Genomic DNA, 18,989 nt, shown 5'->3' with positions numbered 1-18,989 from the left:
ATTGTGGTCGTTAATAAAATGAAGTGTGTACTCAATATTTTCATCTTTACCATGGCAGCTAAGTCTCCTACGCCCACGCCGGTATCTTATGGATTCTGCTGAGTTTGATTTGATCGGAAAGAACCTGTTACCCATATTAGCGACACACAGACTATCAACACACATTAGCTAGATATCTATTACTTTCAGAGCAAATCGCGGCCAAATCAACTTTCTTTCTGCCGAACATAGTTGCGTCTGTGTCCCTTGCCCCCCATCTAACAATATTGTACGCTCCAAATGCGTTTTTTTTGTTCTTGCGTCTTCCGTACCTGCCAACCTAACCATCTCCCGTTAAAACGTATCTTTAAAGACCAGAAGCCGAATACCTGCCATACTATTTCTACACAATTTACTAACTACATTATACCCAAAAAGTTTGCCATTAAGTTTGTTATTTTTTCTTGTTTCGATTAAGAAAAATGAAATGATGACACAAAAAGGTGGGCCACAATTTGGCTGCTTGACGTATGACTGATGGGGGGGCCTTGAATTGCGCTCGCTAAGAAACATGGAGCAGCAGCGGCATCACCAGCAAAACGCTTACTTTGATGGAAATCAATCATTTCAAATTGGGCGACCTCACAGACTACGAAGAAAGTTCAGAAAGCGAACAGCTAGCCCGGGATTATGGTACGAGGTGCCAAGAGAGCCCCCTAAGAATCACGCACAAAACATATCAACATAATAATTGGGGACGGCCCAGTAGCAATATTTAAAAATGAGAAAATGGGCTGAAAGAAGAGATACATACTTGACAAATGTGTACAGACTATCTAAACTAATTCCCTTAGCTCCATGACTTAACCATCATCACGGCTACCATTAGCGGCCACTTTTTTCAGCCTCCTCGTTTTGGCTGAAGATTCCCTCAACACCGACTTCAACGCCTCAGTCCAGCAGCCATAGAATTTAGAGGCGGACAGTTTGAACAGTTTGATCTAAATTATTACGAGAAGAGTTAGGGTAGATACAACAAGGTGTGCTTCAGATAGAATCTGAATCTGGTGTACGATCGTACGCTCTCTCATATTTAATTGTCGAAGATCGCGCGGTCTTTAAAACTGATCTTCACCTCTTCATCGCCATCATCTTCATCATTATCAAATATATTTTTATTTTTTGTTTATCGCTTTGTTCTGGAGGGAATTGCTCATATCTCCAGTCCGTTGAAGGTAGAAAAAAGATAGGTGTTCCCTCCAAAGTGGTCTCAATGTCAGTGGGTAAAGCAACATCATTAAATTACCATTCTTTTCGGTTTCAACAACACGCCATGGAGGTGCTTCTCGAGATTGGCGCGATCATGATCAGTAAAGATAGGCGTAAATTGAATATTTTCCAAAGTATCTGAGAGGGATTTTAAATGACAGGAAAACGGAGGACTACATCGTCAGATGTCATGTTGGCATGTCATGGCAGGAATCGGGTTCGTTTTAATTATTGATTGTGGATGGTCTAGTTTCGAAAAAGTCCGCAGTCCATATTTCCGAAATAACAAAAGAATCTATGCGAATTTTTAACACAATCTCTTACCTTAATTTTTTTGGTACCGGGTTTGCCAAAAAGTATCTTAGAAACAAAATAACTTCCCTCCGTACCGAATGAGCGTAACCAGTGCTTTACGCAGTCCTTACGGACTCTCAATAAGACGTCTCTGAGAACCCTCTCCATATAGGCCGGGGAATATAGGCAGGGGACGTGTTTACCGCGGATTTTCCATTGTTTGCGAGGGGACCTCCATTTGAAACCAACTGCGTTCCTTATTTTTTCTTCTTCAGCAGTAGCAGCAGCCATCGTTGTTTCGACCGATCTTTTGGTCGTTTTTCATTGATTTCAATGGTCAGAGCAGTCTTGGTAACTGAGTTTTCATCAGCGCGAATTACATGTCCATACCATCAAAGACGACTCTATTCCAATTCTTCCAACCCCATATTGATCGCGGATTTCCTCATTACCATTATCGCTAGACGCAGTGCATTGTCTTTTTTAGTCGACCAGCCCTCAGAACCATAGAGAACAAACGACACTCCGGTAAATTACCGATTTGAGACCAATTCTACATAGGATCACTTTTGAAAATTCAGTCTTAATCACGGGTAAGTTTAATCTCCGCCTTCGGTGCTTTGTAGCAATGCACTGCACTTCAATAAACGATTTATTCGAGATATATTCTACAGAATACAGATGAATCAAAGTCCATAAAAACGGCCCTGAGGTTTATGTTTCTGAAAAAACAACATCAGCTGAAATTCTTGAAAAAAACTACAGCAAGTATGTAGAAGCCTGAACCAAAGATTGGTCAAAAGACGAGGGCAGACCTTACATTCTGTATTCTCCATCGAAGATTGCCTACCTTCTCATAGAGAGGGAGTTCAGTAAGAAGGATTCTACGGGAAACCAGAAGTGACAATTGAAGCTAATCGGTAATCAAAAAACGCCAAAGCACAGTGTGACTACCGTTCCGAGGGCTGGATGACCATAAGAGTTAAGATGAACTCTGGGTACCCAGTTTCAACAAGAGTTGTTTCGGCATTTATTTTATTCGGCAAAACAAAGGCTATGACAGTCAGCTCTGAAAAAATTAAAAATCTAAAATAGAAAAGAAAACAACAGCACTTCGATCATGACGATCTAATCCTGAGCTCATTGAGGGAAAACCTGAGTCTAGACTCAGATTCTCCACTTATTTATGTGGGAACCAACCCAATTGGGACCCAGTCCTTAACGGACGAGCCCTTCTATCAGCGCTACTGAACCCGGGCTCCAGTCGGCGTTACCTACTAAGACGAAAATATTTTCTACGGGTTAGCATCTGCTTTCGGGCAGACATCCTCTGCGTAAAACAGCATTTGGGCAAAATATCGCCTGTGGTCAAAAAGCATTCGAGAAAACCAGTTCTGGCCAAACTGACTTCGGGTAAACCGCCTCCGGGCAATACAGATTGTGCCAAGGGAAAGCATCTGTGGCTAAGGGCAAGCCAAAGTGGTAGCGGTTTTCTGACGATCCCAACTCTTCTACATAAATAGCTGCAAATGGGGCTCGGGCAGCAACGGCCAAGTCTTCATTTGCAGCCAAGGCTATCGGAGACGATGGATGCGTCTTCTATGACGGCACCAATCCATCCGGTTACGAAACCGAGCAGTGTGAGAAGCTTAGGGGGAACTCCTCCTAGCTGTAAGAACTCGGATTATACTACGCTTTGAGTTGGTAGATGTATACCGCAAAATGTCACGGATCGACTTTGCCGACGAAAGTACGAATGAGTGGCTCAGAGAGTACTGATCCTCCTTCAATGATGTGTGAAAGGGCTCGCAGCTGATCTTGAAGAGGGTTTTCGAGTTACCATCGTTTAAAATTGCTTTCTCTGGCTTCCAGAAATCCTGAAAAAAGTTCGATTCCAGAATAACCCCAATACCCTCCACCTGGATGCTGTTAGGTTGCAAAGCAGGGCCGATAGGCCGGGAACTACCCTCACTATCGGCGTTCCTGAACTGGATGTTAACAAGGTTCAGCAACAAACGGGCTGTCGCGTCTATTATGGGCGTCGGCTCCTAAAACCATCGAAGGGGACGCGCAACCCACGGCATCTTTACCTGCATCGAAGATGAGGTGCTATAACAGTCAAATAAATTTTCCGCATTGTAAAATGACGACTGCATTTATCAGTCATCGAATCAATAACTACAAGGCATGTTTATACCTCAAATAAGAACCAGGAGAGTCAAAAAGGTTGTCGACGGAAAGTAGCATTTACCTTCAATGGACTCTTCAAGGGGAGGAGGGTCTCGTTATCCATTTTTCGCATGACGATTCGGGCTACCATTGAGCCCCAATAGGATGTCTTATAGCGCAGGTTAGCTGATCCGGCTAAGCCATTTCGCAGTGTTTTCTGGACGGCGATGATGTCACTGGCAGACTTGTCACACACTGGCAAATTTGTCACTCCTGCTTTCCTCAAGTATGAGAAGCGCATGCTTGTAGTTATTGCTAGATAGCTGTAGGTACATTACGGCCTATTTTGCCTCTCCCTGGAAGTATCCCAACAAATACCATAGCTTCCGTATATCTCCTATCGACTGATTGTTGACTATCGCGACTTTAAAGAGGTCTATGAATTGATCTCTTTCCTTACTAAGGCCAGTAAAAAAAGGAATATGGGTCGGCTACAGTTTCGACAACTCGTCAGGAAAAGTGGATACCGTTCAATCTACAATATTAGCAGCAGACATGCCTAATGGATGGCCAGCTAACTCTCTTTCTGACGCCTTTTCATAGATTTTGGCCTGATTCCTCCCGATAAGGGCCCTCAATGCTCCAACCTGCGCTTCTATATCCTCCTGCCTCTGGCCGTCGATATCCAACGACCGCAGTGCCTCAGTAGTGGGAACCTTGGCTACTGTGGCATCTAATGTTACAAGCGTACGGGAGGAACTTGAACTGGCTCCGTGATCCGTTCAGAAGGAGCTTGATTTTTCGCAGATCCCCTCCCACACGGGCACAAGCCCCCACGATCGCTACCCCCAGTGGGAAGCGTATAGCGGGAGTCTTCGATGAGGAAGAACCACTGACGCCGATTCATCCGAGCGATGTTTTGGGCAATGATCAGTCTGGAGCTGCCTTTACTGCCCTCGGTAAAAAGATCATGGAGCTGTGTGAGTTTATAAAGGAGCGCAGGAACATTCACCAAAATATAAGGGCCATGATAAGAGGCATCCGTTTGACGTACGGCAAGGCCCAGGATGAACGGGTAGGGAAGTCGCCGATTGGAAAAGTGAACCAGGCAACTCAAGTAACGCCGGTTCAAAACACAAAAGGGGAGAAACCGGGGAAGAGGTTGCGCGAGAAGCTGAATGACTCAACAGGCCAACAAACCCCGAAAAGAAAAAAATGACTCAACTCCCAAAAAGGCGGAGTTCATGAAAAGTACGTCTGAAGCTACCAGTGAAAATACTGTAGTGGCTATCTCGGGAAAAGGGATCGAACCTTCAAAGGCGGATGCGGAAGCTTGGAGGAAGGTAGAACCGCGGAAAAGAAATTATCGGAGGAAGATTAGACCGGAGGTGATTTTCATTTCCAAACGAAGCGAAGGGTCATACGCCGACATTCTCAGGAAAGTGAAGGCAGACCCCGAACTCACCAGTTTGGGAGACAGCGTCAGCCGTATTAGACGGTCGCAGAAGGGAGATCTTATGTTGGAACTTAAGAAATCCAAGGATGTAACCGCGGACAAATTCTTAAGCCAAATCGGGAAGACTTTAGGGCAGGAAGCCGACATAAGAGCTACTAGGCCGGAGATCACTATAACCTGCAAAGATATAGATGAAATCACGACGAAGGAAGAGGTTCGCGAAGCGTTGGAGAAACAGTTCGATCTTGCCGGACTACAAGAGTCAGTGGTGAAAACGCTAAGGAAAGCCTATGGGGGAACACAAACCACCATCATCAGCCTACCAGTGGAGAACGCACTCAAACTGTTAGCACCAGGGAGAGTGAGAATAGGCTGGTTTATGTGTCGCCTTAGGGAACAGGTGGCGTTAAAACGGTGCTTTAGATGCCTTGGCTTTGGTCACATTGTCAAGGCATGCACTAACCTAAATGACAGGTCAAAGCAATACAGGAGATGCGGAGTGGAAGGCCATATCAGCAAAGACTGCGGAGCTGATCCAAATTGTCTACTGTGCAAAGGAAAGGAGGGTGTGGACCATCGGCACATTGCGGGCAGCAGCAGGTGCCCGGAATACAGAAGAGCCCATAGCACAAATCGATACAAATCAACCTCAACCACTGCGATGCGGCGCAGGATCTACTCGCGCAAACCATCCGCGAGAAAAACATCATCAGAGCGAAGGTGAAGGGCATCCACATCTACAGCTGCTATGCTCAACCCAGCGCTACACTCGTCGAGTATGAGCGGATGCTTCCTGCTCTTGTTTTGGATGCAAGAGGACGTTGGCCGATCAAAATAGGGGGCGATTTCAATGCGTGGGCTCTTGAATGGGGCAGCCGGATAACTAATGTCAGGGGACGTGTTCTCCTCGAAGCATTCGTAGAGCTGGACGTGGTACTGGCGAATGTTGGGTCTTCGTACACTTTCCGGGGAAGGTGCCTGGGGTCTATAGTGGACCTGACATACGTGAGTGCCACTTTAGCCAGTAGAATCGCTTGGCATGTCAGTGAGGACTATACTCACAGCGACCACCAGGCAATCTGCACAGAGATCAAGGGCGGATCGAGCTCGAAAAAGAGTTTTCGCAGAATGCCGGGTGGTATGCTTGGCTGGACAGTGAAAGCTTTCGAGGGGGACACGTTTTCCCCGGTGCTCAAATTCGACATATCCCTGAATGGTACGGCTGGAGAGAAAGTCACCCAGATCACTCGATGGGTGACGGAAGCATGCGATGCTACTATGCCCAGAAGGCGATTGCTCCCCAGTAGGCAACCCAGCTACTGGTGGAACAACGAAATCGCAAGTTTGCGAGCCGCATGTTTTCGGGCAAGGAGGCTTTGCCAGAGGCTCAGGGGAAAACCCGGTGGCGACGGTCGAGAGGAGGCACACAAGCAATCGCGTGGCCACCTAAAGGAAGCCATTCGGAGGAGCAAAAAGAACTGCTTCAAACAGCTGTGCGACCATGCCGACATAAACCCTTGGGGCGAGGCTTACAGAGTGGTGATGAAAAGGCTGCGGAAATTACCCCAGGTGACCTGTTCGCGCCTCCTGAAACGCATTGTTACCACTCTGTTCCCTCACCACGAAAATAGGGGAAGGCAAAATTGGTCCAGCTAAATGACGGCATAATACCGCCTGTAACTGTGGAGGAGCTGCGGGAAATACGTGGTAGGTTCGGTGACAACAAGGCCCCAGGTTTGGATGGCATCCCCAACCGAGCTTTGAAACTGGCAGTGAAGACTAGGCCCGACCTTTTCGCCAACACCTTCGAGGCGTGCCTAAAAGAAGGAATATTCCCTACCCAGTGGAAAAAGCAAAAGTTGGTGTTGCTTCCGAAGCCTGGCAAGCCACCTGGAAACCCAGCGTCTTATCGTCCTATCTGCCTGTTGGATACAATGGGGAAGATGATGGAGAGAGTCATCTACAACAGATTCCTGCCCATCGTCGAAGGCAGCAATGGTTTGTCGGAACGCCAGTTTGGTTTTCGACGCGCCCACTCTACGGTGGACGCAATTGGTATGGTGGTAAACCTGGCAAAAGGTGCACTGATTTCTGGCGGCTGCTGTGCCGTGGTGGCGTTGGATGTCAAAAACGCATTCAACTCGGCCAACTGGAATAGAATTACACGGGCGTTGGCTGACATAGGTGTCCCCGGATATTTAGCGAATTTGGTGGAAAACTACCTCTCAGAGAGGACTCTTTGGTACGGGACGGATGAGGGCCCCAAAGAGTACATTGTCACAGCCGGGGTACCACAGGGATCGGTACTTGGTCCCCTGTTGTGGAATATCATATATAATGGGGTGCTTGCTCTTCCCGTCCCAGAGGGGACTACGATTGTCGGCTTTGCTTATGACCTAGCTGTGGTTGTTGCAGCAAACCACCCAGAAGATGTGGAGGTTTGCGCAACAGAAACAGTGAGAGCGGTAAAGTCCTGGCTAGAAAAGGCCGGGCTGATCTTGGCGGACGCGAAAACGGAAGCGGTCTTAATAACGAAACGCAGGAAAAATAACACTGTAAAAGTGGAGGTCGGTGGACATACGGTCGTATCAAAGCCGGCTATCAAATACCTGGGGGTAATAATTGACACCAAATTGAGTTTTAGGGAACACCTAGAGTATGCTTGCCAAAAGGCAGCCAGTGCCACCACGGCACTTGCAAAAATGTTGCCAAATATTGGTGGGCCGAAACATTGCCGGAGGTTGGTGCTAGCCGGAGTGGTGCGCTCCATCCTGCTCTACTCGTCGCCTGTGTTGGCAGAGGCGCTTGCAAACTCTCAGGGACGGAAGCAGGTAAACTCGGTTTACCGGCGGATGGCTTTGAGGGTTTGCAGTGCTTTTAGAACCACATCAGATGAGGCAGTATTGGTGGTGGCAGGCATGATCCCGGTTGACATTCTGGCCAAAGAAATGAGTGTCCTGTAAAATGCAAGACATATGGAGGGGCATGCACAACGTAGAAATGCGGCAAGGTCAGAGTCGCTTGATCTCTGGCAACGCAGATGGGACGAGTCTGCGAAAGGTCAGTGGACGCACAGGCTCATTCCCAACAATGGGGTGTGGCTTGAGCGAAAACATGGGGAGACCAACTACTACATTGCCCAGCTCCTCACGGGGCACGGTGGTTGCTACAGGCAGTATCTGCACCGCTTTGGGTTGGATGATTTTCCGAACTATCCCAGATGCGATGGCATACCGGAGGATCCAGAGCATATGATGTTTCACTGCCCACGATTTGCGATGGAGAGAAGGAGCTTAAACCAAGTGCTGGGCAGGAGCGGGGCCCCGGAGAGCTTGGTTACTGAGATGCTGGAGTCCGAGGAGAAGAGGCTTGCGGTTGGCCCCGCAATTATGCAAATGCAGGAAGAGTTGCTGAAGGAACAAAGAAGGAGGAAAGCTGCAAATAGGAGAAGGATGAGTGCCTAAGAGCAAACCTACCCCGCGAAGTAATACCTCAATGGTGGTCCCGCGGAGCTGGGGCTGGGGCTGGAGAGACCGGGGGTGGTTTTTAGTGGGTGTGAATCCCACACGCGCCCGCTGTAGTTCCGCCGTTCGGGCGACGGAGCTGCGGCGGACGTGTCTTTCGAAGATTTTCCACCTCCGTGTACGCATAAAAAAAAAAAAAAAATATCCTCCTGTATACTATGGTATGGAACATCCGCTTTTAGCATGCCTAATAGCTTCCGATGATTTGCCTGAAAATTGGCCACCAATTCTTGAAGCCTTTTCGCTAGGCACTTAGACTTCCGAGCAACTTTCTTTATGATATTCTTCTGCTCCTTGAATATGTATTGAGTCATCTTCCTTTCAGCTGCTTACAGGTGACTACGAATCCTATTGAAGTTTTGGCTCGATGTACAATACACAGAGGATATTAGATGTAGGGGTCAAGAAAGCTCATCCCTTTTAGGGGTTACTGATTGCTTCAGAAGGGTCCCTCAACCTGAATTTGACCATAAAAAAAAAGACAAAAATGCTCTAAGTATCTATCTCTCCTTAAGTAGCGACAATTCAGATATAGACAAGTTCAGCAGTTCAGTTTTGGTATTTACTTCCCTTAAACGATTCAACAACCCTGCAGAGGATAAAAAGTTCTTTTCTGCTCTTCATTTTTCATTTGCCATCACGAAAAACGACGCTGACAGAATGCTGTTTGCCTGTTATTAAAATCAAACCCAAACGAGCTTAGTATCTTAAATACAAGATTCACTTTTTATTGCTTAATTCTTCACTTCATTTACATATGAAGAAATAGATACATTTACGCTGATAGATATATCCATAAAATACCAAACCACGATTATATTTACCATTGAATGCCATAGATACAATGGCAGGGCGTTATATTAATTACAAGGCAGGTTTCTTGCTGGAAAGACTTTTAGATTGCAAACGCGGTCGCGTAAGCAATTGAGTCCACACGTTTTAGTGCCTAAAATTAAATCTTCCACAGAGTACCGAGTTAATACCCAGACAAAAAGTAACACACAAATTTAAACCTAGCAGAAAAAAAAAATGAGGAAAAAGTGTGAGCGGATTATTAATTAGATATTAATCTATTATTGTACAGTTGGATATCTTCAACACTAGTAAGAAAATTTTGATGTATATGTTAAATAGATTGACTGCAGGGAGTGAGGTGAGTCAGGAAAACTAAACTCAAAAGAGATAGAAATAAATAGGATCAATATCTTAAATGTTATAATAGATCATGAATGGTGTACAACAAAAAATGTAATTGTCATCAATCAGTGGTTTAGCACTTTTGCATGGCTCCCGGAACCAGTGAAATCAGCACTCTCACAACACAGATTTTCAAAGCGTCTTGTTAAACGGTTCTATTCCTAAAAATTTGCAGCTATTCATCCTTATTCTCATTATTATCAAAAAAAATAAAAATTCATTCAATTTAAAATAATTAAATTAAATAATGAGTAAAATATCAATGAATCTTCATCGTATCTTGTATCTCCCTCCGTGCGCTAGCCCTTCCCACCTGTACGACGAATTGTTTGACGGCCTGTCACAACTCCTTACTGCCAAATTCCCTTATCTCCCTTTCTTCTTCTGCGGAGATTTTGACCTCTCCATGCTCAATCGGTCTAATCGTCCTAGCCTTCTTAATCCTTCTAACAACCTCTTCCATTATTCCCATCTACTGTCTTCCTTTATGAGCACTTGTTCTGCCCTGAATTTCAACACCTCCAAAAACTTTTTGGGCCGCACTTTCGATCTCTTCCTATTCAACCTCCCGGAGCGCCACTTGTCTCTATTTCCTCGCACATCCTCCTATGTCGAAATTGACACTCACCAGCCCCCCCCCCCTCCGCACTTGAATTCAATCCAGAGCTAAAAAGCCATCTTTGACGGTCTTACCTCGGGCTTAGTATTAGTCATCAGTCAGTTATCAACCTCTACGTGTGACCAAGCTCTTGGCACCTTTTATAATCTCCTGTTCGATCTTCTCTCCTGTTGTGTTTCTTCTTGTCCTACTAGTTTTCGTTCTAACCCAAATGATTCACAACGGAGATCCTTAATAACATCCACCTGAAACGTGGTTTCCGGAGGAAGGTTCTGACTTCAAAGAATGACGCCGACCTTGCCCAGTTCAACGCTATACGCTCCACTGTGAAGTCTGCGATTAAAATAGTGCATACGAGATACTTTTTGAGCGTCAAGGCTGCTGTTGCCAACGGTAGGTAATTTGAAACCGTTTTAGGCCCACACTCGCCCCAGTCTCGATACCAATGCCGGACCTGTGTCCCGATAGGCTTCCTAACTTCTTTCTTGTTAACTGTAAAGAACCCATTTTCCCCTTCTGTGTATTACCTTCAACGAAAGTTTAGAAAAACACTACTTTCTTGAATTTTACTGTTCCTGTACTCTTTTGATAGACAACCCCTTTCACTATTGACCCTTTTTGAAAATCTGGCTATGATCTTCGGTGATAAACTGCGTTTCAGTTCCCACTTCATTGACATCATCAATCGAGCTTCTAAAATACTCCTTCTTCGGCTTTATCTCAATTCAGCCCTCCCTAACACTTTTCAGCTCTCTCGTCAAAAATATCCTTGAATATTGCTGTGTGGTTTGTTTCCCCCTCCGTAATCGTGATTGTCGCACTCTTAAAGCTGTACAAAGTAAATGCACTCGGAGCCTCTTCTTCAAAAAAACTTTTCCGGGTGGACTATGCATCACGGCTCCGCATCCTCAATCTACCCTCTCTGCAGCAACGCCGTATCTTCCTTTATATGTGCAGCCTTTTCAAACACTGTGATTGCCCGATGGACTGATCTGCCGATATTATTTGCCGCATCGTCTCTCGTATTAGATGTAATGCCTGCATTTTTGAGGAACCATTCGCGGAGCTCGCCATCTACTTTTACTCCACGATCCTCTGGGTATGCTGATCCTACGACGGCCTACTTGGCATCTACTTGTTCAGTACATTTCCTTCAGTTAAATGAGGGTACCAACACTTCAGAACCCATCCGTATCAGGAGAGGCATTTTCTAAGGAAATTCGTTGAGTCCTTTTTGGTTTTCTAAGGCGCTGTACCCTGTTTCAAAGCTTCTGAATGATGCTAGAGAGCATGGCTACGGAATCAAATACGGCCTACCTACTAACCGCGAGCTGACATACCTGATGTAGTTAGATGACATCAAGACGTATGTTGTTTAGGATCTGTGGGATCCTAAGTCCCCATCCACTTGATGGTGGAGCGGACTAAATGAGGAGCAACTTACTCCCTCGTTTTTTAGTTCATGGATCCCTAGTATTGGAGCGTAGCACCCCAAGCATTAAGAATTGAAAAAATCAAAAATTTTGACTGACGGTTTCGTAAAAGGGAGCGTCCTTCCACCTGTTGGCACTTTCGATCACGCTGCTCCCAGGGCAAAGGTGAGGCAGCGTCTGATGAGTTGCCTCTGCCCTGGACGAAACCGTCAGTCAAAATTTTTGATTTTTTCAATCAAGACGTATGCTGGGACTAATGACAAACTTAGAAGTCTATTGCAGATAGTAGGCATATTCAACCGTGGCTGGATGGAACTTGGTCTAAAGAAATGTCATCACGGGTAGCATGCTTGACATAGCATTGAAGGCCTCCACACCTAAGATATGACCGAGAAAGACTTCTACATGCACTAAAGAATTCTGCAAGAAACCCATGATCGAGTTGGTGATTTGAAGAATGTTTTGCCATTCGTGAGTGGACAAAGGCCGATCTAGAAAACGTCCAGCGCCGTTTAACTGGGAGAATCGATTTTCCAATCCTCTGAGTGGGGTGAAGTCAAACCAAGAGTGAATCGATGGACAGAAATCTAAGACAATGGACGGTAAACAGATGAATTGTCTCTGACAGGCTTTTATCGATTTGAATTCGTCCAACAGATGGCGGACGGAGGGATTTAGGTGCGTCATTCAGGATGGTGTGGCCGTCATCCGAGATTATAAAATGTTCACAATGAGAGAGCGAGCGATCAGTATAGAATGTGTGGTTCGGCTTTAGAGAAGCTTGACTGTAAGATTTTTGACTGCACTGTTATAGCGAGACGCATTGTGCCTTATGTAAGGACCATCAACACCACAGGCAGTTCTCAAGCGTTTCTAGCAGGGTCCCGACCTGAATAACTCCCAACCGCCGACGGAGGCCATGATAAATCGGTATACCAACGTCAAAATCACGTAACGAATCAGTGCAACTAATCCCACTGCAAGCAAGTCAACAGCATCCACTAGAAACAAGGAAGTTCATCAAAGTATACCGGTTCACGTTGTGATAGAAATTAAAGTCAATATAGCCCGTGCCCTCCCAAACAAATACTTAATCAAAAAGAGCAGTAAAGCTCATCAGATTTTAACCAAGTGTCCTGAAAATTACACCACGGCCCAAAATGCCTTAGAAGAAACCAAAAACAGGTTGTTCACTTACACCCTCCCCTAGCAAAAGCAAGCAGCTTTATTTTCAGTGGCGTGGATGCAACCTTCTCCTCGCAAGAGATCCTCGAAGAACTGAAGGCTTAAGGAGCTTCCACTGTAGTTGCTGTCAAGCCCACCACTCTCGACCTGTGGCTGATCACATCAATGCAATCCAGAATATAATTGTTCATTTCGAGCAAATGAGAAATAAACAGATCCTACAATTCGAATGGGCTGCGCGACAATAAACTGCCACCTGTTCTGGTGCTACAATGCGAGCAGTTACATAATCCGGGCGAGTGTGCCAAAATATTAAAGCAACCATGTGCGTTAATTACGGAGCCCTGACCAACCCGAAAATTGCCGCAACTGCCCGAACTTCGTCCAAGTTGTGGCGAGAAGGAACACACTGAAACATGCACCTCCCTCCCGTCCTGTTCCCACGCAAACCAAACGACCCATGGACCACCCTATCATCAATCCTGGGTTCGTCCGTCCATCCGTGTTCTTCGCAGGTGAAATCACAAAAATTCCTGTAAATGTTCAATTTACCGCCCGCACCGCAGGTGTGATGGCCTTCTTCATCTTCAACAAACTTCTTCTCACGCAGCTGTTCCCACCTCCCAAGACCTTTAAATCTATTGAATTCCCCTCCCTGCCTACGTTCTTTCCCAACTTGGTTCACAACGGAACTTCATATTAACATGCGCTTGAAACATACACTGAGGAAGAAGTTTCGGGCTTCTAAAAATGACGCCGACCTTGCTCACTTTCAAGCTATACGATCTACTGTGAAGTCAATGGTCAGAAAGGCGCGTAAAAGGTACCTATTGAGCGTTGAAGCCGATCTTGCCCGCGGTAACTTAAAACTCTTTTGGTCTCACGCTCGCAACTCTCGTAATCCAACTCATTCTGTCCCTTCTTCTATCAGCTTCGCTGACTCCACTGCCAACTCCCCACAACAATCCTGCGACCTTCTCTGCACCTACTTCTCTTCAGTGTTTTCTCCCTCGAGCCCTTCACCCTCTACACCTTTCATAACCACAGACTCCTCCGAATCACCAGCCATTCCTCTCCTTACGCCTTCCTTGGTTGAGTTGCTCATTGGTAACCTTGACCCCAATGTCGGACCTGGCACCGATGGGGTTCCTAATCTCTTCCTCCTTAACTGTAGAAAACACATTTTCCTCCCCCTGTGTATAATCTACAACAAAAGTCTAGACGAATGCTACTTTCCCCGTCTCTGGAAAGAGGCCCTTATCATTCCTATCCTCAAGAGCGGAGACCCTTCCCTTGCTGTGAACTACCGCCCCATTTCCCTTCTCTCCTCTTGCTCCAAAATCCTAGAAAGATACGTCAACGACTGGTTGACCGCGCACTTCGGTCACCTCATTGTCAAAGAGCAGCATGGTTTCGTGAAACATAGATCAACGGCTTCAAATCTTCTGGTCTTTACCAACTTTGTTGCTAAACGCTTGAATTCACGACAGGAGGTACATGCTGTTTATAGTGATTTCTCCAAAGCCTTTGACACCGTTGACCATAACATTCTCCTCTCTAAACTTTCTTCGCTAGACTTCCTTCCCTCAGTCATCTCCTGGCTTTCCTCCTATCTCTCATACCGTTCCTGCAAAGTTTCTTTTCATGGTCACTCATCTCGTTCCTTCTCTCCTTCCTCTGGTGTTCCCCAAGGCTCTATACTTGGCCCGCTACTCTTCCTGTTTTTTATCAATGACCTCACCTCCATCCTCACCTGTCCGTATTTGCTATACGCAGACGACCTTAAATTGTTTGCCTCTGTTTCGTCTCCATTGGACTGTGCTCTCTTACAATCCAACCTTGATAATTTAGACCATTGGTGTTCGGTCAACAAGCTAACACTGAATGTCAACAAATGCCACTGGATGCGCTATTCCCTGAAACCCTCCCCATCATCCTTTTCCTATTCTCTCAGTGGTCAACCCCTTTCACTACTGACCTCCTTCAAAGACCTGGGTGTAATATTCGACGATAAACTTCGTTTCAATTCCCACTTCGTTGACATCATCAATAGAGCTTCCAAAATGTCTGGTTTTATCCTACGTTCCTCGTCCGACTTTACCTCAATCCAGCCCTCCTTAACACTCTTCAATTCCCTTGTCAAAAACATCCTTGAATATTGCTGTGTAGTCTGGTCCCCCTACCGCATCCGTGACGGCCCCGCTCTTGAAGCTGTACAACGCAAATTCACCCGGACCCTCTTTTACAAAAAGAACCTTCCACGGGTTGATTATCCGTCACGACTCCGCACCCTCAATCTCCCCTTCCTACAGCAACACCGTATCTTCCTTGATATATGTACTCTTTTCAAACTCTGCAATGGTCTGATGAACTGCTCCGCCAACTCGGATATTACTCTCCGTATCGCCTCGTCTCAAGACACACGTAATGCGGACATTTTTGATGTGCCCTTCGCCGAGCTCGAGATTTACTTTCACTCTCCGATCCCGAGGTTTTGCCGGTCGTACAATGCCCTACAGCTTGGTTCATTTGACTCTATGTCCCTCTCTAGCTTTAAGCGCAAAATATGGCATTTACTTGCTCCTCCCTCTGAGGACAATATGTAATAAGAAATTTGCTTTCTGTGTATTGTCCTCATTAAATAAATAAATAAATAAATAAATCATCTCCTTCGTGACCCAATCGTCTACAGTCTTCATTGCTTCCATGCACTGTCTCAAGCAATCGTTCGACTCCTTTAACTTCGTCCCGATTCAGTCCTTCTGCGCATCACAACCCCGCTCGCCTGAAAATCCGTGGTTGTTTTTAATAATCAGTGGAGACTTGAACGCCAGGTATACATCCTGGCTTGATATTCGGTCAAACCATTCCTCCATCAAGTTAGCCCATACACCTTCGATAAACCCTGCTACCACTCCCATCGTGATCACTTCTTGATTAGTAGCAACCTTTCTGCTATTCCTAATTCAAATTTCTTTCTCTTTCTCTAAACAATCCCCGTCGTCAGTGGCCACAATGCCATCATCCTTAACATAAATCTCCCAGAGAGAGGCATTCGTCCCACCCCTCCCTCAGGCCTTGATTTCCAGAGCGCATGCTGGAAACGCAACATCTAGGATCTTAAATCAAAACTTCTTCCACCTCTTACTCCCATATAACCACACAGTTTCCAGTGACACCATCGATCAAACACTTCGTAAATACACTGAAGTAATTCAGCAAGTATGTGACGGACTGATCCCATCCCGTTCCCTAAGCAACTGCAACCTCATCTTGCTTCCGGGCGATATCTTCAATGATATCAAGTTCAAAAGGATCCTCAAGCAGAGACTATTTTGAAATAGTGCTCTTCGCAATCCTCTCACCTCCGTAAGAAAATCCACGACCTTGACTCGTCCATCCGCCCGCCTATCCTTACCCCCAACACAAACTACCTTCACAACCGCCTGTCCAACACTGAACTCCATGCTGGCACATACAGAGCACTTAGGAAAACCAGCCTACGTTTGGGCAAATCAGTTCAGCAAAACACGATCCTTCCTAAAAATATCTCCCCGGAGAACGCACTTGTTGACCACTTCTTCGAATCCCATCACTGCACCATTCATATACATGTTTTAAGAGCAAGATAAGCGAAACCATCACCTAACTGCTCTCTCGCCCTATTATTCAGCTCCTTCAACCCTACGGACCCTTTCACACAACCGCCCACTGATCCTAGTCGGCGAGTGAAAACCACCCCCAACCTCTTTGCCAGCCTGGATACCGTCGCAACGTCCATCGCTACACTCAAAAACAAGAAATCGGTTGGACTAGACAAAATTCTTCCACTGTCCTAAAAAACTGTCGTCCCACTATCTCCGCCATCATGTCCTCCATCATCGACCACTGTATCATCAATGCCTACTTCCCAACAGATTGGAAGACTGCTCTAATAGTTTCCATCCCAAAAACAAATAAAGTCCCCTAAATCCGGACTATTAAATCACTTATTGACGAGCACTGCCTGATTTCCAATTCACACACGGTTGAACATGCACTCCTTGTGTTCAATTCAGACGTTCTTTTGGGACTTACTCACTGTTCTTTTGGGACATACTCACCGAAGACCTACCCAAACCGAGTCCACACCCTTACCCAATCCGGATCCTCTAATACGCGGACGACCTTATTTTCTCCAGTAAACCATGTGCTCGAAATAGGTTTCTTAGTCCGTCAAAAAATGAAACCTGCTTTTATCGGCTTTGAAAATATAAGCGAAAGGCTATGCACTCTGTGTTTACGAGGCAAGTTTAGAAATATAAGCCTCATAAACGTTCACGCCCCTACAGAGGAGACTGCAGAGTTGGAGAAGGATACCTTCTACGAGACAATAGAACGAACCCTCGAAACCGCTCTTTCTTAACGAAAAGCTGTAGAAGGTTGAAAGCGAGTCTCCCGCGCCTAAAAACGGGACAAATTGTACCAACTGGTCCTCCAGGTTGGGGGTTGGGTAGGTCTGACCCTGTCTCAATATAGGGCTAATGTAACAGCGTTACAGGAGATGCACTGGACGAAACATACGTGGGCCTCCCCAGACGGGACCACTATCAACCAAATTGACAACGTGTTGATTGATGCATGTCAGAACATATAGGGGGCCAATGTAGACTCGGATCATTATCTCGTTGGCATGGTGCTCCGAGCTCGAATAACAATACCACCTAGAATCCCCTCTGACAATCAGGTGAGAGTGAACCCTGACGCCATCCACAACACAACCCTCCGCGACACCTATAAGAGGGAAATGGATGCCGAAATAACCGAAGTCAACAGAGGACCTGGAGATGAAGCATCAACAAATGATCTTAACAATCACCTGAAGAACGTTATCATGGATACGGCCACAAACATACTTGGCCCCAGCCGCAAAAGGAGTCGGAACGGCTGGTTTGACGATGAATGTAAGCTAGCAACGGAAAGGAAGAATGCCGCATACCAAGTAATGCTGCATTCTCAAAGAACGCGGGCACGCGCAGAGACTTATCACGAACTCCGTCGAGCGCAGAAGCGACTTCACAAACGGAAAAAGGAAGCCTGGGAGAACCAACAAGTCTGTGAACTAGAAAAGTACAGGGAGCAACCGTACCAGGCGCGCAAGTTTTACCAACAAGTCAGCAGGTTGAAGCCTTATACACCTCGATGCTCATCCTGCTGAGACAAAGAGGGAAATCTGATTTCCGACAGAATGGGCATATTAGAGCGATGGGTTGAGTACTTTGATGAGCTACTGAACAACCAGAACATCGGCGAGTTGGAGGTCTTGCCAACTGAAGACGACGGGCAAATACTGCCACCACCAAGTTTAGGAGAAACAGTCCGAGCAATCCATCGACTAAAAAATCATAAGCCGCCAGGAGCCGATGGAATTCCATCCAAATTGGTTAAATATGGAGGCGACCAGTTACACCAAGTGGTTCACCAACAGCGAATCAATGCCTGACGATTGGCAACGAGGCATTATCTGTCTCATACATAAAAAGGGAGATATCAGACAGTGCAACAATTATAGAGGTATCACGTTGCTGAGTACCATCTATAAGATATTCTCCACTATCTTGCTAGGCCGGAAAGCCCCATACGCCCAGAACATTACTGGCCCACACCAAAGAGGCTTCACTCCAGGCAAATCAGCAACAGATCAGATTTTCTCTCTGCGGCAAGCGATGGAAAAACTGTTGGAATATGGACAACAGTTGCATCATCTATTCATCGACTTTAAAGCCACCTATGATAGCATAGCCAGGATAAAACTATACACGGCCATGAGAGAATTGGTATTTCGACGAAATTGATAAGACTGACTGGGCTGACCCTGACCAATG

The sequence above is a fragment of the Hermetia illucens genome, chromosome 7 (assembly GCF_905115235.1).
Source record: "Hermetia illucens chromosome 7, iHerIll2.2.curated.20191125, whole genome shotgun sequence".
Taxonomy (NCBI): Eukaryota; Metazoa; Arthropoda; class Insecta; order Diptera; family Stratiomyidae; genus Hermetia; species Hermetia illucens.
This window is presented reverse-complemented; position numbering follows the sequence as displayed.